The sequence below is a fragment of the Arachis stenosperma genome, chromosome 6, assembly GCF_014773155.1.
Source record: "Arachis stenosperma cultivar V10309 chromosome 6, arast.V10309.gnm1.PFL2, whole genome shotgun sequence".
In the NCBI taxonomy this organism is placed as follows: domain Eukaryota; kingdom Viridiplantae; phylum Streptophyta; class Magnoliopsida; order Fabales; family Fabaceae; genus Arachis; species Arachis stenosperma.
Genome location: NC_080382.1, coordinates 130,121,757 through 130,147,168, shown reverse-complemented (window position 1 = coordinate 130,147,168; position 25,412 = coordinate 130,121,757). Strand labels below are relative to the sequence as shown.

The window sequence follows — 25,412 nt, the reverse complement described above, 5'->3', positions numbered from 1 at the left end:
TAACAATTCGATGTTGTTAGTCTCAAGATCATTTTGATCAATGATGATCATAAAATTTACACTTATAATTTTATATGTTATTTCCTTATCAAGTTTGGCTGTCATTACTGTCTTAGTTAACATTCTTTTGTCCGAATTTTATCCCTAATGTTACTAGCTAGTCTAGGTTTTTTTATTCTCTCTCTTTTTCTCTTCTAAATTAGAAATTGTATTTTTTTCCCCTAATTCTTTTCACATTTTATGCTAGCTCAAAAATTTTCACTTATATATATTTTTTCATGGTATTCCTCAATCCGACAGGATAATAACTAATCCGTTATGGATCGGAGCTCTATTTAAGGATTTGTCGTTGACCAATGGATTGTTACATGCATAAGGCGAGATTCAAACCTCCGACATTTACTTAAACTGACTAGTAAACTAACCATTAGACCAACCCAACTTGATTATTTTCACTTATAATTTTTATTCACTTCAATAATACCTATCTTTGATGTATAAAAAGCTTTTGTATTTGGAATTTCAGTTCCTCCAATTTTTAATTTTGATTTTGGTTCTAAAAGATTATAATTTCGTTTTGGTTTCTTTGTTAGTTTATTGTGATAAAAACGCATAACAATGTGCATAAAAAAATATTTCTAATTTTATTAATAAATATGAAATCAGTAAAGCTTTTAAATTTTTTTTAATCAAATAAATTATTTAAAATTGGAATTTTAATAGACTAATCATATAAAGATATCAAGTTAGGATTTTTTATTTAAATAGATTAAAAAAACTTATTTACTGAAATAAATAATTTTATAAATTATTACAAATATGTAGAATTACTTATCTCGTTTACACTGTAAACGAGATAAGACAGTGCGCGTGATACGTGTATATTTCGTTTACAGTGTAAATGAGATATGTGCAAGCTTATGTCGTTTACACTGTAAATGAGATACAATAAGACAATTTCTAACAACTATAAAAGGATGTGTAATGGCATTCTCCACATACATTTCATATATTCTTCTCCTACGTTTTTCTTCCAAAAAAATGGGCAAAAATGTCTAGCAGTAGCGGATATGTGGTTGTCTGTGTGTATCCCAATTGTCGTATGAGGAACAGTAACAATAGGGTGATATTTGAGTGTGATAATCCGTTACTGTTGCGCATTCGGCACGTAAGTTCGTTGTCTGAGTTGAAAAATATAGTATTGAGCAACCTCAGTGGTTTAAGGAGAAAAGAGATCGGAAGGATGGAGTATAGGTTGCTAGCACCGTTGCGTAATGGAATTTTTCGGTTTTGCCTGTTTCGACTCCAAGGCGATGAGCATGTGCAACTCAAGTTTGACATCCATGAAAAAATCATGGCGGAACAAGTGATGGAGCTTTCCACCGAGGTTAGTGATGTTGGTGACAGTAGATCCGTCCTCTCGATCTTTGTGCAGGATGACCCACCTCTTGCACCACCACCAATTCATGTTGCTAGTCCAGTGGAAGATATGGACGTGGGTGATGAAGACTCCGACAAAGAGTACATTGCGGATAGCAACGATAGTGCTTCTTCTAAAGATGATGATGATGAGAAGTTTGTACCGGAGACACCGGACGAGGCAGTGGTGCACTATGTTTTGCCTCCCCCCACCCGATTCCGACGCTATCAGATGTATCAAGTCACTATCATGCATTGGATCTGGACACGATGCATGAGAAATCTCCATTTTCCAACACCGGAAAAGACTATTACAACCTAGACGGTGGGGTGAGTTTTGGGTCGGCCATTGATTCAAAAGTAGAGATGCAGTAATGCAAGGTGTGAAGAACTACAGCATTCGCAGAAATACTGAGTAACGAATGGTCGAATCAAACCGATTAAAGTACCATGTGCATTGCCGCCAAGTTGCAACTGGATGTCCCTAGAGTCTTTGTGTAGCCCTCTGATAGAACCTCAGATATTGATAAAGTCAAGTTTAATTGTGGCGTATTTACTCATTTATGATTGCTATATCTAGTGTAGTTTCCAACCATGAATGTTTTATTTCGTTAGGGAGGTCCGGAGGGTTGGTGGAACGCATACGTGTTTAGCACCCACCATGTCCCAAGACCATTGACAATTGGACAGCAGCCTCATTTGCAAGGTCATCCTGCCGTTGATACAGCCCAACACATCTGTCAGCAACAGTGGCAGCCACCAGACGCCAGCGCTCTACGAGTGCCGTGATTAGGAAGTTTTCAAAGACAAAGTCCCTAAGAGGCACCGTGTCGTCGAAGCCAACCTCCCTCAAATACGGGACGATGGCATCCGGTGGTGGAAGCGTGTGACTCACTCGTCGAGGCAGAAGTAAGCGAGGCCTCTAACAAAAAAAAAATGATCACAATTAGAAAAAATTTGTATACGTGCATCGACATAACAAATTGAATTAACTATTGTATACATTTATTTAACAGAAATTTACACATATGTACTAACTGAATTTCTGTCAATAAAACTTTTTATGGTAATATTTACTTAGTTAATTAATAAACATTTTCTCAATACATTACTTAAAATAAAAACATTGACTAAATTTATTAATAATCTAATTCACAAACTTTTACTTAATAATTTAATTTAGATAAATACAAAATTACATAATTGTTTATTTAACTTAAAAAATAACTTTTACTTGGATAGTTAATAACTAAATTAATAAATTAAGAAACATGCAACCAATAAATTAACTTCAACGATTGAAAAATATCTACCCCAACATTTAATACCTAAATTAATAATTATGTAGTTAAAAACTTAATTACAAAACAATGAGAACCACATTTTTAGAATTATACCCTATCAGTGACCTGTTGCTACCGATACATTTAGCCACCTAGACCATAAATTGTATTCTAGTTCTTGGCAAGTACCTTAACCATGGCTATCCATATATGGGATAACATAAACATCAAGATAACGAAACTAACCGCGAAATCGGTTGCCCCAACGTAGTGCCATGTCGCGTGCAATCGATTTATGTCTGGATCACGTGCATCTACGCGCGCCATCTTCGTCTTACTAAAATATATGGTCAGAAAATAGAAGAAAAGAGGAGAAAGTGATGAAAACTGAAAAGGTTGAAAATGGGGAACAAAACCTCGCTGTAAACGACATCTATATATAGGCGTCACTCAATCTTATCTCATTTACAGTTTAAACGAGATAAGCTTACACGTATCTCGTTTTCACTGTAGACGAGATATACATGTGTCACGCGCATTGTCTTATCTCGTTTACGGTGTAAGCGAGTTACGTACAAACTTATCTCTTTTACACTATAAACGAGATAAATAATCCTACGTATTTTCATAATAATTTTTAAAATTATTTATTTCAATAAATAAAATATTTTTTAATTTATTTAAATAAAAGATTCTATCAAATTGTTGTGAATTATTATTTAAATAAATAACTATATTATATGTTTATTTTTTTAACATAGGTAGCTCAACACAATAAAGTGGAGCAGAAAGGAACAAAGGATAACAAAAAACAAAACATAAACACAAATAAAAATGATACGGAACGTAACCCAGGATAAGATAGAAGATCAAAGAAAGGGACTCCTCTACCTCAATTTGATTTCCTAATGCAACAGCTAAGGGAATCACTCCACCTCACCTGTTCACACCCAATTTTCTCAAAGAAACTCAAAGAAAATTTCATTCATCAGAAATTAAGAAAAAAAAGTGGCTACCAAGTTTTAGAGGGTTTTTATACCTCTTAAATTTAAAACCCTAACTCATAAGTTCACTAGAATAATAAAATGGGCCAAATCATAACTGGGCCTAAAACAAACAAATAACAAAAATAAAATAAACATAAAATAAATTCCAAGAAGGTGATGTCTCTTTTAATTCATCTTGACTAATGAGAATCTTCAATGCATCTTGTAAAATAGTAAGACATTTGACTTTTGATAATCGTTAATCATTGTCTTGCGCAATTCTTGATGCATCTCTTGAACACATGATTTAGCCATATTTGCAAAACCTTCTTTTATTCTCTTAGTTGTTGCTCTTGTAATTGGACCAATTGGCATATGACAGTTCTCAGTTTGTCCCACATGACTCGTATCATTCCATCCCTCCTAAAAAAGATTCGTCCTCGAATCTGCATCACAATCAAAAGGGGATAGGTCAGAGACATTAAAAGTAGCTGATACATTATACTCACCTGGGAGGTCAATCTTGTAAGCATTGTTATTGATCCTTTCGAGCACTTGAAATGGACCATCACCCCTAGGCTCTAACTTGGATTTTCTTTGAGTAGAAAATCTCTCCTTCCTCAAATGAACCCATACTCAGTCACCAGGTTCAAAGACAACTTGTCTTCGACCTTTATTCACCCGTTGAGCTGTCAACTTATTTTTCTTTTCAAGCAATTCACGTGCTTTCAAGTGCATAGCTTTAACCTTTTCAGCTTTACCTTCTGCATCCAAACTAACAATATCACTCAAAGACAAAGGTAATAAGTCCAAAACAGTTAGAGGATTAAAACCATACACAAGTTCAAAAGGAGAAAAGCCTGTAGAAGAATGAATAGTTCTATTATAAGCAAATTCAATAAAAGGTAAACAATCTTCCCAAGTTTTCAAATTCTTACCAACAACAGCACGTAATAAGGTCCCTAATGTTCTATTTACTACTTCAGTTTGACCATCAGTTTGAGGATGATAAGTAGTAGAGTATAATAATTTTGTGCTTAATTTACCCCATAAAACTTTCCAAAAATGACTCAAAAAATTTACGTCACGATCAGAAACAATAGTTTGGGGAACACCATGCAAACGCACAACCTCTCTAAAGAACAGATCAGCAATATTTGTTGCATCATCAGTTTTATGGCATTCAATAAAATGAGCCATTTTACTAAATCTGTCTACCACAACAAAAATGCTATCTCGACTTTTTTTTTGTTCGAGGCAAACCAAGAACAAAATCCATAAAAATATCAACCCACGGATGCATAGGAACAGGTAAAGGGGCATACAAACCATGTGGTAAAGACTTAGATTTAGCCTATTTACATGCAATACACTTAGCACAAAATTTTTCAACATCTCTACGCATGCGTGGCCAGTAAAAATGTTCAGATAACATATCCAATGTCTTATGCACACCAAAATGACCCATCAAACCTCATTATGTGATTCTAGAACAAGTAAGTCCCTCATAGAACAAGCAGGCATACAAATTCTATTATCATGAAACAGAAAACCTTCATGTCTATAAAATTTGTTAAATGCACTATGTTCACAAGAGGCATAAATAGCAGAAAAGTCAGAATCAGTGACATACAACTCCTTTAAAAACTCAAATCCCAATAACTTAGAAGTAAGTGTAGTAATCAAAGCATACCTCCGAGATAAAGCATCAGCAACAACATTATCTTTACCTTGTTTAAAGGCAATCACATAGGAAAATGTTTCAATAAATTCTACCCATTTAGCATGTCTTTTATCAAGCTTACCTTGTCCTTTTAAGTGCTTCAAAGATTCATGATCCGTGTGAATCACAAACTCCTTAGGTAAGAGGTAGTGTTGCCAAACCTCTAAAGCCCGAACCACAGCATATAATTCTTTGTCATATATTGAATATTTACGCTGAGCTAAATTCAACTTCTCACTGAAGAAGGCAATGGCTCGTTTTTCCTGCATCAAAACAGCACCTATACCAATCCCAAAAGCATCACATTTAATCTCAAAGGTTTTATCAAAGTTAGGTAAAACAAGAATAGAAGCAGAACACAAACAGTCTTTTAGAGTATGAAATGCAATTTCTTATTCCTTTTCCCATTTAAATCCAACATCCTTTTTTATAACCTCTGTGAGAGGTGCAACAATGGTAGAAAATTTTTTTACAAATCTTCTATAAAACCCAGCTAACCCATGAAAACTTCGTACGTCAGAAGCATTCTTAGGCGTTGGCCATTCACGAATAGCCTTTACCTTTTCCTCATCAACTTCAATTCCACTCGCACTCACAACAATACCAAGAAATATAACTCGATCAATACAAAAATTGAACTTTTTTAAGATTAGCATATAATTTTTCTTTACGAAGCACTTCCAAAACAGCTGAAACATGTGACAAGTGGTCATCCAAACAAGTGCTATAAATGATAATATCATCAAAATAAATAACAACAAATTTATCCAAAAAATCTCGCAAAACATGGTTCATTAGACGCATAAAAGTACTAGGTGCATTAGTTAACCCAAAAGGCATTACTAACCACTCATATAACCCATGTTTTGTTTTAAATGCATTTTTCCATTCATCCCCTGGATTCATTATAATTTGATGATACCCACTTTTCAAATCAATTTTAGTGAATATGCTTGCACCATATAACTCATCAAGCATGTCATCTAACCTAGGGATAAGGTAACGATACTTTACCGTAATTTTATTGACTGCACGACAATCCACACACATTCGCCAAGTACCATCCTTCTTTGGAACCAACAAAACTGGTACAGCACATGGATTCATACTCTCCCTGATATGACCTTTAGCTAATAACTCCTCCACTTGCCTTTGAAGCTCCTTTGTCTCTTCAGGATTACTCCTATAGGATGGTCTATTAGGAATGCTAGCACCAGAAATAAAATCAATTTGGTGCTCAATCTCACGTAATGGAGGCAAACCACATGGCACGTCAGTAGGGAAGACATCAGCAAATTTCTGTAATAAAGAGACAAAGCTATTTGGCAAATTTGGGTTAAGGTCAGTGTCAGAGAATAAAGTATCCCTAAATCAAACCATAAACAAAGCTTTCTTGCCTATTAAAGCACTCTTTAAATCTCTCTCATTTGCAAAGAAACACAATTTGCTCTCAACTTTCTCAATTTTCTCTGTATTTGTACTACTCTTATGACATGGACTCTTTTCTTTCTTTTCACTCACCTTTGGGCCTTTTGCAATATTCTTTTCTCTCATAGCCTCTTTTCTCTCAAATTTTTCTGTGATCCCACATCCCATGTTCCCCTTGGTATCCTGGTGAAGCTTCAACTGGTCAAGGTAAACTTCCTTAGGTGATAAAGGAGCAAGAGTGATCTTGTGACCATTAAAATCAAAGGAGAACCGATTCGTGTGACCATCATGAAATGCTCGACGGTCGAACTGCCAAGGTCTCCCCAGTAATAAATGATAAGCTTGCATTGGCACCACATCACACAATGCCTCATCAACATACTTTCCAACAGAGAATGCAATTGTCACCTGTTTGTCAACCTTGATCTCTCCACTGTCATTCAACCACTGCAACGTATATGGTTTAGGATGTCGAACACATGTCAAACCTAATTTCTCCACCATAAGTGTACTAGCTACATTAGTCCAACTCCTGCCATCAATAATCAGACTACACACTTTTTCACCCACCAAGCATCTAGTGTGAAAAAAATTTTGGCGTTGCTCTAGGCTATCTTCTTTCACCTGCAAATTCAAAGCACGTCTAACAACAAGAGATTCACCATGGACTGCATACTCAACATCACCATCGGAACAATCTTCCAAAGGTGGCATAATATTATGATCAGAATCATCACCATGATCAGAATCAAACACAATATTATCGCCTCTAATAACCATCAATCTCCTGTTTGGGCATTCATTAGCATAATGACCCATAACATGACATTTGAAGCATTTAATATCCCGATGCCTAGAAGTAGCAGAAGAAGAGTTAGAATTACCTTTCTTCTTCGTAGCATCAAACAACGCATTGGATTCAATACCCGTAGTCTTTGTTGTGTCAGCACCACGAGAGTCCCACTTGGGATTAGCATGAGACAATCCTCTTGGTGTTCTTCTTTGTTGTTGCCTCTCCACCTTCATGGCCATACTAACTAAATCCTCCATCTCCACATAATGGTGTAACTCCACCACATCAGTAATCGCTCTATTCAAACCACCTACAAATCGTGCCATAGTAACCTCAGTGTCCTCTTCTATGTTGGCAGTAATCATAAGCATCTCCATTTCCTTATGGTAGTCTTCAACGGACTTGGATCCTTGAGTCAGTCGATGTAACTTCTGATGCACTTCCCTGTAGTAGTATGATGGCACAAATCGTTTCTTCATGAGGCACTTCATAAGATCCCAAGACTCTATAGGGTGATCATCATTCCTCCGTCTTGTCTTCACTAGTTCATCCCACCAAAGCAAGGCATAGTCAGAGAATGCAACTGCTGCCAAACGAACTTTCTTTGCTTCCGAGTAATTATGACAAGCAAAAATTCTTTTCACCTTACGTTCCCACTCCAAATAAACTTCAGGATCATTTCTCCCTTTGAATGGTGGTATTTGCATCTTGATGGCGTTGATATTGCTATCTTGACTTTTATGTCGAGGTGTTAGAACCCCATTAGAGTCATCATCAGAAGGTACATGATTTGGACGCCGATTCCGGAAAGGTCTTTGTTTAGTATTCTTGGATAGTGTCTATGTCACCTCTTGCCTCTATACTTCCAATTCAGTCAAGCGATTAGTTAAGTGTTGAATGGCCCTTTGCATCAACTCCATGTCAACTACAGTATCTTCAGAATGAGCTGCCATAACTATGAACCTGTAACAAAAATTTATAAAAAGGACCTCACAATCACTCGCTCACGTGTTTCACTCAAAGATGGACACTCGTGTTTATTCTCAAAATTGGCTTTTACCCTCTATTGAACTTACCACTCTTGCCTTTTACCACTCTTAAATCTCTTTGACTGTTGTACTTTAGATATCAAATAAAAATAAAAGATAGAGAAAATCCGATGCAACGATAAGAGAAAAAAGATGGAAAGGATAATAAAAAGCGACAAAGACACAAAAGACAAAAGATAAGGATAATAAAAAAAAAAAATAATAATAATAATAATAATAACGTATGTAATTATTTATTTTTTTTTTGGAGATTGTTGCTTTATTTTTTTTAGAAGAACACAACGCTTTTTTTTTTAACTTTGCTGAAGTGCTCGTGCGTAAACTTTAAAGTACGTGCTCTCTTTTTTTTTGGTACTCAAAATGTGTTGGCAAGAGAAAATTTACTAATAATAAGAAGAAACTTCGTACTCTTTTTTTTTTAATAATGAGAAGGAAGATAATAAACTAATAAGAAAGAAATGATGAAAAGAATAATGAGGAACACAAAGGCAGCAAGGACAGACAATAATCTTAGGGAAAGGAATTAAAAGTCAATCAACAAGAAAAAAAGGCGGAAGGATAAACTGTCTATGCGTGGCTGGATTTTTTTTTTAATTTATTTAGAACACAAGAAGGATAAACATAGATTAATGAAAATTAATCTAATACCTGAATTCTGATACCAAATGATACGGAACGTAACCCAGGATAAGATGGAAGATCAAAGAAAGAAACTCCTCTACCTCAATTTGATTTCCTGATGCAACAGCTAAGAGAATCACTCTACCTCACTTGTTCACACCCAAGTTTCTCAAAGAAACTCAAAGAAAATTTCATTCATAAAAAATTAAGGAAAAAAAGTGGCTACCAAGTTTTAGAGAGTTTTTATACCTCTTAAATTTAAAACCCTAACTCATAAGTTCACTAGAATACTAAAATGTGTCAAATCATAACTGGGCCTAAAACAAACAAACAACAAAAATAAAATAAACATAAAATAAATTTCAAGAAGGTGATGTCTCTTTTAATTCATCTTGACTAATGAGAATCTTCAATGCATCTTGTAAAATAGTAAGACATTTGACTTTTGACAATCGTTAATAATTATCTTGCCCAATTCTTGATGCATCTCTTGAACACATGATTTAGCCATATTTGCAAAATCTTCTTTTATTCTCTTAGTTGTTGCTCTTGTAATTGGACCAATTGACATATGACAGTTCTCAGTTTGTCTCACATGACTCGTATAAAAAAGTTGTAATCCGTTGTCATCTCCGGTATTGCCATCAACAACCAAACGGATCAACTCCACACCATTCCTTGTAACTCAAGAAGGACAAAATCTTTACTCCTTCAACATTTGTCTCTACTGTCTGGAAAACTCTGCTATTCCGCCCCAACCAAATATTTCAAATAATCGCACAGAATCCTATCAGCCATTTCTTTTGCTCAGACTTCCCACCTGTTACTCTAGTCCAACTCTCAAAGAACTTGTTAACGATTCCCAGGATGGCCCATGCTCTATCAGTACACATCAACCAAGCACACCACACCTGTCACGTAAACTCACAAGTAAAAAATAAATGATATACAAATTCTATGTCCTTTTTACACAACACACATATATTGTCATGATGATTAACAATGCCGAGTCTACTCAGCCTCTTCTTCGTGTTGACCCTACCTAATAGCACAAACCATACAAATAGTTCAACTCTTGGAGGAACCAAGCCTCTCCAAATGGAGCTTGTGAAGTTGTAACTCGTGATGTCGTCTGAAAGAGTCTCTTTCTATAGCACCTGCACAAAAGAATTAGTAGAAAAAACACATTTTTTTTAATCAAAATTCCATACAACTGAATCCTCTCTATCAACCGATAACCTTAACACCCGTAACTGGTCATGAAGTTGATTGAGCAACTCTAACTCCCATTGGAAGCGTTCTCTCCTCCACTGGAAGTCCCATATCCACTCTAGCCCATCCCAAAACCTACAGTCCCCTATTACGGATCCTTGTTGATTTGAAATAGAGAAGAGTCTCGGAAAACAATCTTTCAAAGAGCCATCTTGTAACCAAGCATCCTCCAAAAAACAAATGTTTCTGGCATTTTCCGCCTCCATGGACAGACCCCTGGTCATCATATCTCTTGCTTGTTGCTCCTTAATATTAAGTTGTCAGATATCTTTCCACGGCCCCCCTCTTGATGGCAAAGGTTTGTTTGACAACATTATAGTTGGGTCCAACTGGTTACAAGAGCATACAACCTTCTTCCAAAGTGGGCAGTCTTTCTTTGAGAAGCGCCACCACCACTTGAATAGAAGCAACACATTCCTAATTAGAGCATCTCTCACCCCCAAGACACCTAACTTTTTCGGAGCTTGAACTACCTCCCATTTCACCAGTGGTATCCCGTTATTCCCATCTTCTTTACTCCACAAAAACCTTCTTTAAAGTCCAATGATCTTTTCTGCAACCCCCTTTGGCATCTTATACAGGCTTAAGTAGTAAATCGGCAGGCTATTGAGAACAGATTTTATGAGGACCAACTTACCCGCTTTGTTGAGAGATCTAGCTTTCCATAAGCTCAACTTGTCTTCCATCTTGTCTATGATTGGTTTTCAAGTCTTCACCAACCGAGGATTAGCGCCAAGAAAAATTCCAAAGTACCTGACAGGTAATACCGCTTCGGCACATTCCAACAGACCACACATATTCATCACCCATTCCTTCTCACAATTGACTGAAATTAGGCTCGACTTTTTAAAGTTGATACTCAGGCCAGACATTAACTCAAAACAACGCAGGAGCCTCTTATAATTCACTAGCGTCTTTGTTTCCTGTGGACAAAATAAGATTGTGTCGTCTGCAAATTAGAGATGCGACAATTCTATATTGTCCCTTCTCACCAGGCACCAGCAGTGGAGAAATTCTGCCATTCCTAACCACCTCCCCCACCATCATATGCAGAACGTCAACAACAAGAACAAACAGGAAAGGAGAGAGCGGATCGCCTTGTCTGAGGCCCCTCTCCATCTTGAACGGCTTGGTTGGTGACCCATTAATCAACACTGACATAGATGCTGTAGTCACACATTCCTTCACCCAGGTCCTCCATCTAAGACCAAAATCCATCTTCTGTAGCACTATATCCACAAAGCTCCATCTCACTCTGTCATAGGCTTTCTGAAAGTCCAGTTTAACAATTGTCGCTTGCTTCTTTCGCAGCTTAAGCCATTGGACCGTCTCACAAGCAATGAGGGCACCATCATGTATTTTGCGACCCTTTACAAACGCAGACTAAGTCTTCCCCACTAGATGTGGCATCACTAATCGCATTCTTCTTACCAGCACTTTGGATATCACCTTATAGACACAACCAACCATACTAATCGGTCTTAAGTCTTTGATTTTCTTGGCCTCCACAAATTTTGGAGCTAGCGCCACCCAAGTAACATTAGCATCTGTTGGTAGCTATGCATTCTGAAAAAAGCCTAACATAGCTGCAGTAAACTCCTGACCAAGCTCATTCTAACATTTCTTTATGAAGTTCATATTATAGTCATCACTACCTGGTGCTTTACTGGACTCACAATCCCAAACTGCGCTCGTACTTCCTCCGTTGATGGCATTTTCTCTAGCACTGTTGCCTCTTCATCAGTAATTTGATATAAAACATAATAATTAATGTAATGACTGCTTTTTTTAAAATATAAAAAATTACATGCAATTATCTTTATGTAAAATTGATATTAGAAAACTGTTAAATAATTTAATAAGTTTGACTAAAATATCATCTATCAGTTATCAACTATCACTTAATATGAAAATAACTACATAGAGTTTTCACCTTTTAAAATATAAAAAATACTTTATAATCAAGTGATTTATGATTTATCCAACCAAATTCAACTAAGTTGTATAACTGTTTTTCATATTCACGCACACTCTTCTTCTTCTCTACTGCCACCGTCGCCGTTACCGTCATCTCCTCCTCTTCCTCTTTCTTCCTTTTCATTTGAATTTCTCCTCCTCATTTTTTTTGTCATCCATCATCATCATCATTGTCATTAAGTACGGACCCATGCTTATGAATGGGGGCATTTGCCCGAGTCTCATTTCATATTTTTAAACCAAATATATATATATATATATATATATATATATATATATATATATATATATATATATATAATATACCCTCATTTTAAATTTTAAATGATCTCACTACAAATAAACTAAGCCCAACTATTAAAAGTCCAAACCCATTTTATCTTTTTATAATTTTGACTATTAGTTAACCTAATTAAATTTAGTCTTCTTCTATTTTCGAATCCGAGCCATCACTCATTTATTCTCTTAAACCCTTTTCTTAGTTTCATATTTTCAACCTTCTTTTTCTATTCCTTGTCTAGTAGTCATCTTCTCTTCATCAAAAAGTAAATTTTAAATTCTCTATTTTATTTTATATAACTCTTTATGACTCTATACATATTTCAATTTTATTGTGTCTCTTTTTGATATTTTCAATTGCAAGTTTTAATTCAAATAATTATAGCTTGTTTGAATCCAAGTTGTTACCTAGATTTTTTTTTAATTGGATTAACAGCTTGGTTGCTCTCCACTCACCGCACCATGAAAAAAACCTCATATTCTAAACTGTTCAAGCTGTGATGTTGATAGTTTGATGAACCATAAAGGACTAAGAGAGGGGAAAAATAAGTTCTTCTCATTGTTGAAGAGAATAAAAAATTCTCTTAGAAAATATTTGTTGAGTTATTACACCTTATATATATACTATGCACTCTTTATGTAGTCTTACTAAAAAATAATTACAATGGTAAGCCTATTATTGATAACAAAAAAATAATAATAATCTAGGTAACACAAGTGACTCATTTTTTGCATTTAATAGGGAGAAGTTGCATCGTTTAGCTGAATTTTATCCACATGAATTCTCTTCTATTCAACTTTTGGCACTTGATAATCAACTTGAGAATTTTATATTGGATATGCGTCTTGATGATCAATTCTCAAATATAAATGGAACCAGTAGACTATCTTAAAAGTTAGTTGAGACAAAAAAGTATATTGTTTATCCACTGGTATTTCTTCTGTTGAAATTAGTTTTGATTCTACCTGTGGCAACGGTATCAGGTGAGAGAACATTTTCTACTATGAATATCATAAAGAGTCGACTTCGTAATCGAATGGGAGATGAGTGGTTGAATGATTGTTTGGTTACATATATGGAAAGAGAGACATTCAATCAAGTTGATAGTAAAACAATTATTCAACATTTTCAAAATATTAAAACAAAAAGAGAAGTACCCTCAAGATTTGAAGCGAAGGAAGTTAGCGGCTAATGCAATTTTTTTTTGTATTCGAATAATTAATGTGCACTTTTATATTTTTAAATTAAAATTAATATATATTTTGATAGTAATGTGTATTATGTTTGTCCCCAACATAAATTTGTTGGATTCGTCATTGATCGTCATCGTTATCGTTATCATTATAATATTTTTTTTCTCTTTCATTTTTTTTTTCATTGCACATGTAAGATTTCAATCCAATATGTGTGCATTCAAGTCTAATATATAAAGCAATACTCTTAAAAAAAGAACTAAGAGCAACAAAATAGAAAAAAAAGAAAAAATAAGAATAAAAAAATGTAGCATTAAAGATGATATTAATCTATGTTAATGTAGTACATTTTTGGCGTTAAAATTAAAAAATTTTGGTGCTATTTTTATTTATGGCAAGAATTTAATTCAATAAGTGTAAACTTACATTTATTCAATTAAATAAGATTGTAATACAATACAAATATGTTCATTCAAATCTAATACGAGAACCACTCCTAAAAAAAGATGTAAGAGCAAAATAAAAGAAAGAAGAATAAGAAAAAAAATACATTAAAAAATATATTTTTGTATTTTATAACAAAATTTTGATGTTAAAATTATGAAATTTCAGTGTTATTTATATTTATGGCAAAAATTTAATCCAATAAATGTAAACATACATTCATTCAACTAAATAATATTCAAAACAACTCCTCCTCCTCTTCTTTTACATTCTTATAATTTTTTTTCACCCTTTTAGTATTACAGTTAAGAAATTTCAGTGTTAAAATTAAGAACTTTTAGTGTCACGATAAAAAAAAGTTCAGTATTATTTTATGATAAACTCTACATAATTCAAAACTCATTTTTTTTCTTTGTTATCATCATCATCTTTTTTTTTTTTTGTTTCAACTTCTCATAATTTATTTGTTTTACCTTTATAAGAATTAAAAAAAAAAAAGAAAAATCAAACAAAGAAAAAGATATACATAATGCTGTAAAAATCTCTAAGAAAAGGAGAAAGAAAAGAAAAAAAATGCAACCATAACAAAGCAATAAAAGAACGATAATAACAAAGAAAGATGTAAAGAAGACGAAGGAATGCAAAGGAGAAGAATAACACAAAAAAAAAAGAAAGAATGCAAGAAAAAAACGTGAAATATGAAAAGTTAACGTGTTCACATATACTAATAATGAACCTAATTTTTGTTGAGTTTAAATCAACTTAATTGGACTTGATTATTAAAAAAGCTAATAAATCAAACACATACTTTATAATAGTTTGGCACAATTAATCAAATTGGTTGGTTTAATGGTTTGTTCATTAGTTCGCTTAAGTAAGTATCAAGAGTTCAAATTCTGTAATAATCCATTGGCCAGCAACAAACTAATAAAACTTAGTATTTGGATTACAGTTTGCAAACGGAAGTTTGCATAAAATTGATTTTATAAAATTAATTTTGATGAAAAGTAAGTCTGTGTTAACGTGATTTATGTTTGACCATCTTTATATCAAAATTGATTATAGTAAAATAAATGTTGTTTGGATTATACTACTCAAAATCACTTTTAGATAAAAAATTACTAAAAGAGATATCAATTTTAAATAATTTTTTATATACATGCAAAAATCAGAACACTAACAAAAATAATATAAAAAATATTTATCATATAAATAAAATAAATACAATAAAAAAATAAAAATATGAAAGAGAGTAGTACTATAAATTTTATGTCAAACAACAAAAAATTCTATAATTTTTCTAGTACTATCAATATTTTTTAATTTAGTATTATTTTGAATTATAAATTTTTATTATTTATGACTCTATTGTTACGTATAATTAATTTTTTATTTATTTTGTCCTTTTTTATAGGATCATAATTTATATTATACAAAAAATTGAGTATAGCGAAATGAGTTATGTCAATTATAATTAATTATCGATAATTGATATCAATTAATTGATTGTATTAATTTTTAAGATATCAACGAAATATTGTGAAATTAATTATAATGAATTAATAATTAATAAATAAAAAAACAAAAAAGGACTTTTTTATTGCTTTTTAATGGCTACACGTTTTTATAATTTCACTTTCTTTTTATCTCTTCCCTTCACATTTATTTTTTTTAATTTATTGAACTAAATAAATTATACTAATTATTTGTATTAACTAATTAAGTACTTAAAAATATTATAAAAAATATTTTTAAAATGTGTCCGTAAGATACAAATTAACTAAATTATTTTTTAATTTAATGCGTTTGATTCATTCAATTGTATTAATTATAACTAATCAATTATGTAATTTGATTTGATTAGGATAAATATTTTATTTAATTTATTAAATTACATTAATCATAACTTCAAATATTTAATTTAATTAGAGTAAATATCAAATTATTTTAAATTTTGTTTAATTCATTAAACCAAATTAATTATAACTAATTTATTATTTAATTTGATCGAGATAAATATTAAATTATTTAATAAATAATATATAAAGCAATAAAATAAATGAACTCAATTAATTCAATTTATTATCTTATTATTTTATATATCTCTTTTCTTCCTCTCTATTTTGTATCTCAGGTAAATATTTGTAATTTTTTTTGTTTTTTTTATCGTAATTTTGTTAATATTTTTCTATGATTTTATTTTATATTAATTATTTTTTATTTATTTTGATTAATAATTCTTAAGAATATTATTATTTTATTTAAAGATAATTTAAATTTTTTGTAATATTTTTATAAAAGTTGATTAATAGATTTTTAACTCTATCAGAATACAGAAGGTTTTCAATGAACAAGAGAATGGTCTGAATTTGCATGAATTCTAAATATTCGAACTTATGATGTTGTTTCAATTGGTTGTCATTACGAGAATGACTTTAATCTATTAGTGTCTAAGGACTAGAATAGATCAAATATTATTTAAGTAATTTATTTCTAATATTGGTATTTGATTAAATTAGTTTTAGAGAAATTTAAATTGTTGACTTAATTTATATATTACGACTATTCTTTTTGAATATAATATTTTTATATTTTTAATATAATTTTTTTAAAATTTATTTTCTTTCTTAGATATATGTATCACCTTTTTTTTCTCATTTTATATTTCATATTAGTAATGTAATTATTAAAAAATATCTATTTAAAAAAATATTAAAACATCACTATTTAAAAAAAAGGAAAAGATACGTGAAAAACAGGAAAACAAAAAATTAAAACATCACTATTAGAAAAAAAATTGTTAATATTCGTATGAATGGGACTGAAATTGTGGAAGATATATGGATATTAAAAAAATTATACTACGATTGTAGAATAAAAAATAATCATATATATATATATATATATATATATATATATATATATAACGAAATAATTATAACAAAAAAATAATTAATATATGTGATTTAAATGTTTTTAATAATAACCGGTAACATGGAGTTTAACAAAATATAATTCATATATTTTTTTATTTATGTATATGTATAGAATTATTTATGTACATGTATATATATTAAAAAAAACTACCGTGATATATATAGAATTGTTTAACAAAATTAATATATACGTATACATAAATACAAAAATTATTATAATTTCTGGAAATTACACATAAATTCTTTTTTCTCTCAAATAAATTTATTCTAATTATATTACAATTAGCTCATGAATAATGCATGATTATATTAATTTTAAAAAATATCTTTATTATAATTATATCAAATTAATATTTAATATGTTATTAAACTACTTATCAATCATCGATATTTTTAATCATTCTAATTATATCAATTAATATAGTTCTAATTTTCATTCAAGTGTAATAATTTTATTAGAAAATAGTTAATGCACATATTAATAATGACCTATTTAATTTGATATCAATTAGTGAATAATAATAATAATAATAAAGCATGGAGGGAAATGATAATAATTTTGCTAAGTTCTAATTACCCGTTAGCACGGATATTATAAAAAATATTAAATTAACCCGTGATAATTACTAAAACTATAATCTTACAATTATTATAATAATGATATGATAATAGCATCGGTTGTAGTAATTATAATAAGAATATTTGATTCTAATCATAAAATAATCAAATCTTATGATATTAATAATGCACATTGATTTTAAATATTTTTAGTCATTTTAATTATATTAATTTTAAAAATATTAATATAATTCTAATTTTTTTTTATTATCCAATAATAATAACTTGAAAAAACCCGTATATAAACTATTTCAATTATCCGTGTATTATTATTAAAATTTTATTTATATGTTTACTTAATATACTAAAATTGGATTTTCCCCAAACTAATGGAAGTGAGGTGTCGATTCCTTATGAATCTATTTTTTTGCGAAAATGAATGCATTATTTTCTCTTCTAAGTTTATTTTATAAAAAATATCTTTATTATAATCATACTATAATTAGCATTTAAGTAATAATGCATAATTATACTAATTTAGAAAAATATCTTTATTTTTAGAAAGTACTATTCTCATGTAATAAAAGTACTATTCTCTCTTTTAAAATTATTTTTTGAAAAATATCTTTATTATAATTATATTATAATTAGTATTTAATAAATAATACATGATTATACTAATTTAAAAAATATATTTATTTTTAAAAAGTACTATTCTCATGTAATGAAAGCGCTATTTTCTCTTCTAAAATTATTTTTAGAAAAATACCTTTATTATAATTATATTACAATTAGCATTTAATGAATAATGCATGATTATACTTATTTAGGAAAATATTTTTATTATAATTATATAAAATAATTTATCTATCTATCTATCTACTTAATATACTAAAACTGGGTTTTTCTCCAACTACTAAAGGTGACGTGTCGATCTCTCATGCCTCCATTTTCCTCCAAAATGAATAAATTCTTTTCTATTCTAAATTAATTTATAAAAAAATATCTTTATTGTAATTATATTATAATTAATACTTAATGAATAATATATAATTATACTAATTTAGTAACATATCTTTATTATAATTATATCAAATCAATATTTAATACACTATTAAACTACTTATCAATTATCAATTAAAAATACTTTTAATAATTTTAATGACAATAATAATCTCAATAATAGTAATAATAATAATAATAAATCTTTGTTACCCGTGATATGATGAAATTATTCACGTTTATCAATTAATTTTTCTAAATTATTTTATAAAAAAATATCTTTATTATTATTATATTGTAATTATAATTTAATAAATAATATATAATTATATTAATTTAGAAACATATCTTCATTATAATTATATCAAATCAATATTTAATAAACTATTAAACTACTTATCAATTAACAATTAAAAATATTTTTAATCATTTTAATAATAATAATAATAATATCAATAATAGTAATACTAATAATAAAAATTCTTTGTTACCCGTGATATGAAATTATTCACGTATATATCAATTAATTATTCTATATTATTTTATCAAAAATATCTTTATTATAATTATATTATAATTAATATTTAATGAATAATATATAATTATACTAATTTAGGAATATACATTCATTATAATTATATCAAATCAATATTTAATGCATTATTAAAAAATTACCTTAATAATAAGTAATTTACATATTTATTTTTGTTTTACTAAAGTCTATATATAGTGTTTTCCTGTGATACATGAATCTAAATTTGAGAGTCAATTCATAATTTTATATTTAGTATTTTTTTTACTACTTCATAGAATAAGAATGTATTCTTCGTTTTTTATTGAAGTTGATCCTTTTAAGGTACAATTTATAATTTTTTATAATATTTTTCATATACTCATTCTATTATATTATTCTTTTGATAAATTATTATTTGTTGTTACTCTAAGTTATTCTTACCGTCTAATGTTCCAGTTCGATTGTCTTTTGCCACAATTATTTACAATGCATCATATCCATGAAATACCTCATCGAGTTCTCTTCACTAATTTGGGTTCCAACTATATGGATGTAAGCGTTCAAAGAAGGGGCAATAGTCTCTACTTTACCGAATGATAGTTGGATCTACTCACCTATTATGACCAACCTAATGGAATGTGGTTAAAGCTAGATTTCTTAGGAAGAGCTCGATTTTTTATTGAGAAATTGCATCCACAGAACTTTATAAGGCAAGTTCAAGTTCCATTCCCTCCATACTTTTTACACCTGCCCGAAAATCTTCGAAGTGGAGCACATAATAAGATTCAATTCCTTCAGTTTAAGTTCAGTTTTGCTAAATTCATAACAAATTTAGATATGCAATTTCAACGATTGGTAATATATTTAAATTTTCTTATTTTAAGTTGTTCATTATTAGAATAATTTTTTAACATATTTTGATTTTTTTCAGAAATTACTAGCTTTCTTTTGCATGGTTTTGCACGAATTCTAAATATTGAAACTTATGATGTTATTTCAGTTGGTTGTCATTATAAGAATGATTCTATATTATACGTGATTAAATTATAATTATAGAATTTTGAATTATTGCCTCAATTTATATATTATGCATATTTTTTTGTGGATGTGCTATTTTTAAATAATTTAATAAAATAAAGTAGTGTCAGGTATAATTAAGTTTATTTTTATCCTTTATTTTTTTTATTTGTATTTTCATTATATTTGACAAAAAATGCAACATATATATATATTAAATCGTTGACCTAAACACAATTTATTTTCCAATAAAAATAGATTTTATCTAAAAAAATAATGAAACATGAATAATGTATGATTATGTTATTTCTTCGATTAGCTAATTAATGCAAAATCGAGTATCCTTTTTTATTCGATTGAGGTCATATTCTGTTTGGTAAAATTTTCAATCACCTTAATTAAATCATGTCTTTGTGTCTTAACTTATACATGTAGTAATATGTTACATATTATTTGGTATATCTAAGTAGTTATTTCCCATAACGGAGATGTAAAAATCATATTAAGGTTTTTTGCCAAATAATTAGCTCATGAATAATATATGATTATATTATTTTGGAAAAATATTTTCATTATAATTATATCAAATCAATATTTAATTATGATAAAATATGTTAATTATAATTATATTATAGAATTATAATAATTATGATATTTATGTTATATATTTTAATCGTTTATGTAAGTAAATAAAATACAAATCAATCAAATCAGATTATCACAGTAAATAATATGTTCTATATTATTACGGGAAATAATCCGTGGATAAAATTAAAATTATACCCGTGCCATATAATTATAATTAATTAATTGGTATAAAATGAAATTATACCCGTGCCATGAGTAATAATCTAAATAATTATATCTTAACAAAATATAATTTGAAATAATTTATAAATAATTATTTTAACAAAAATAATTATTTAATAATTGATTTAAAAATCAATACAAAAAATAATTTTTAATAATAGTATTATTAACTGGGTAAATAATATAATTTTAAATTATTACTTGAAATATAAATAATATATGGAAATCTATCGAGTAAATCAATGATTTTGTACCTTAATAATTTGATAATTATTACTCAATTAACCAGTTAATTGAATTAGTAATAACAATTTTTAATTTCAAATTTTGTATATTAAGTAATTATTAAAAACTGGTAATAACGATTTACACAGAAAAATCATTGATAAATTCAATTAACCATGTAGAGTTTAATATACTAACAGTTTTAGTGTATTATTTATGACAAGGGAAATTATTTACTCAAATTTTCTAATAAAATTGAAATTAGTAATAATTTAAAAAAAGATTTATTAATAAAATTACTAATAATCACATTTTTATACACAGGATATATATTTTCTATATATTATTTAAATTTATGTTTTATATAACAATAATTTTATATACATTTATATATCACTTTTTTTAATGTATTCTTAAAAATACTGACATATAATTAATATAGATAACATATATACTTAATAAATATCTTTATTAAATTAATTATAACGATTAATACAAGATAAAAACATAAGTATAATCTAATTATAGCAAGAATTCTCATCAAAGTAATTGACTAATAATTTGAATATAATTGACTAATAATAATAATATTATATGGACATAAAATTAATTAGTTAACAAATTGAATTTAGCTTATGGAGTTTTATTTTCTACTCAAATTTTTAGGCATTACAGATTTTTATTATTTATATTTACGATAACTTTTGACCATAAAAAGAAAAAAATTAGTTTTGATTGTTTCCTATTTTATTTATATACAGTCATAATTAAATTTGATATAATTATAGTAAATCTCTATAATTATAGCAATATAAAATTGCTTCATATATAGCAATAATATTATACATATTTATATATCTCATCTTTTATCTTTTTTTTTTTCAAAATTTTGGCATATAATTAATGTAGATAATATATAATATTAAACTGTTTTGTTATGCATATATATGAATTTATAAAATACCCCGTATAATTTATACGTATGGCATAATACATATGTCAAAAAAAGATTTCATATTTTTTGTTAACCACTGTTTTGTTATATGAAATTGTAATTTAAATTAAATAATTTCTATTTATATAAAAGTTAATTTGGCTTTTTATTATTTAGAGTGTTTTTCAATCAATAATTTTATACTCTTCACTTTTTTTTCAGTTTCATTTTGAATTTTAATTTAGTACTTAAAGGTAGTGATATTCCATTGATACTGAAATAAAGTTACAAATTAAAAGAGTCCATTGGGTAGAATAAGTAAAATAATGTGATACCCACATTGCAACATTCAAATAAAACAACTTAGAATCTAAAATGTTTATCTTTTTCTTTCTCGCCGTCTATTATATTATCTATTCTATCTATTCTATTATATAAAAATCGAATTTTTACCTTTAATGATAGAATCAACGTAGAATGCTTCTACTTTATTTTGTTTAACTCATTAAAGTCAATTTATTATGATGAATTAATTATATCAACTAATTGATTTGAATAGATATTTAAGTATCACACAATTTAAAATTATGTATATTGTAAAACTCTGATTTTTGAAAATTAAATAATTAACTATTTATGAGGAAATATATTATATTGAGACGTAGTTTTTATTATTAATAATATTAAACTATTATTATTATTATTATTATTATTATTATTATTATTATTAAAGTTTAAAAAAAAAAGAAAAAAAGAACTGAAAGGAAAAGTAAGAAAGAATTGGCCGAAGCCATGTGGAAGCAAAAGAAAAGAAATAAGGCACGAGATATTAAGAGAACAAAGGAAAGGAAATTTGAAACGTGGGCTCCATGCATATATACATATATGTGTATATATATATATATATATATATATATATATATATATATATATATATATATATATATATATATATATATATATATATATGACACCTAATGCTTTTAATATCATAAACCTCCATCCGTCACCTTCATTTATTTTTATTTTCACCGGATGGAAACTTTGAGAAAGAAAGAGAGAAACCGAGTGAAGAAGAGACCGACCATGGGTGAAGGAAAAAAAAAAATTGTAACTCCCTTTGATATTCGGGTTTCGATTTATTGAGATCCGTAATTCCAATAAAAAATCTAATCCGGTAAAAGTGTTTGTATCCTCTCCCTTTACGTATTGGCGTCACTTTTGATCGGTGGAAGTTGACGGTGACGTAGCTCATCTTCCCATTGAGTTCGGCCAACTGGAGTTCTAGGAGGCACAGATGATTTCTGAAGCTTTTCCTTCAGCAGCTCGGTTAGAAAGTTTCTCCAGAGCTTTCGTTGATTTTGATTTCATACGGAGGTAGAGAATTTTGTTTTGAAATTAACTGTTATTAAACTATGAATGCCATGGAAGTCTAGTGGGTATTTGTAAATAATTTATGATTGTTTAAAATGACTGAATGATGAGTTTGAGTTGTGTTTGTGACTGAATTTGATGAATATGTATTTGATTTCTCGATTGAAAAGAGGTTGAAAATGGTTCAGTTGGGACCCGAAAAAGGGTGGCTAACCCCGAGTTTTAGGGGAAGTGCTGCCGAAATTTTATAAAAATATGAGGTTTTATTTGAAAAGTTATTTTAAAAGATTTGGTTTAGAAAATTAAATTATTTGAGATTTATTTAGTTGAGAAAAGGTGTATTCTATTTTTAAACTAGATTTATTAAAAAAAAACATAATGTTTTAAATCCAATTTTGTAAGGAGAGATTTTGTTCTAAGTGTTGTTTTGAGTTTGTTTTTTTAAGAAAAGGAATCTCTGCCACAGGAGAGCAGAGAACAAAGATTAAAGGAATATATTAATTAATGAAGCGTCTGCCACAGGAGAGCAGATGTGACATTGTTTGGGCCTTAGTGCCAAATGTAAAGTGGGGACGCCCACACACTGAGAACTATTTTTCAGATGTACGCTTATTGATTTGGAAAGTCACACTGATGCGGCCTAGCCGTACGACTTATAAGCACACTGATGCATCTGGAAAGCCATATCTGGGACTTGTGCCCGGGTAATGTCGGGAGCGGGTAGGCAACCGACACATGAGCTCATGGCCTGCGTTAGGGATAGACATGCATCATGTTGTTTGCACATTTGCATTTGATTGCGCTTGCTTGTTTTATTACTTTGTGAGTGTATTAAAGTGATTACGAGTTGACATTTGACTGAGGATTAACTATGTGGCTGAGAGACAGAAAATGTGACTAGTTTTATATTTAAAATTTGTTTTGAGTTTAGAAATTTAAAGAAAAGTAATTATTTATCTAAAGTAGAAATAAAAGTATTTCCAAAGGGTTAACAAAATAGTTTTACTAAATAAGTTAATTATTTGCATTAAATTCATTACTTTTACGGCATTCTCATTCCCTACTGAGAACGTGTGGTTTTGTTCTCACCCCAAAATCTTCCACCCTTTCAGTGACACAGGTTCGAAGATTCAGTTAGGAGATGCAGACGACTAGTAGATTTACTTGTGATTCCTGTTATTTTTATAGAGCTCCCTCGCCCTTGTTGCCTTAAGTTTTATTTTATCCAGAGGGATAGGTATTATATTTGAGTTTTATATTGAATTCATTTGTATAGCATTTATTATTATTACTAATTGTGTGATTTGAATTACTACAAATAATTTTCTGGTATTTTCTTATAAACTGAAACGCGATATCGACCTAAAGGCTCAATATTAAATAGTAAATAAGGAGAACAGGTTAGTAACTCCTTACTTTTGGTACGATCATGACGCGCTAAAAGTTAGGGTGTTACATATATTAATTATTTGATTTAATTTTTATGATATATAAATTTAAGGAATAAATTAAAGAGTAAATTACCAAATTTATCCTTGAATTATCAGAACGCTGACAAAAATAAGGCACTGCAA

At 29.1% G+C, this 25,412-nt stretch overlaps 1 pseudogene; it reads right to left on the bottom strand.

Moving 5' to 3' along the window:
* Positions 1-4,111: 4,111 nt before the first annotated feature.
* Positions 4,112-12,289, bottom strand: LOC130934620 (uncharacterized; annotated as a pseudogene).
* Between the last annotated feature and the right edge of the window lie 13,123 nt (positions 12,290-25,412).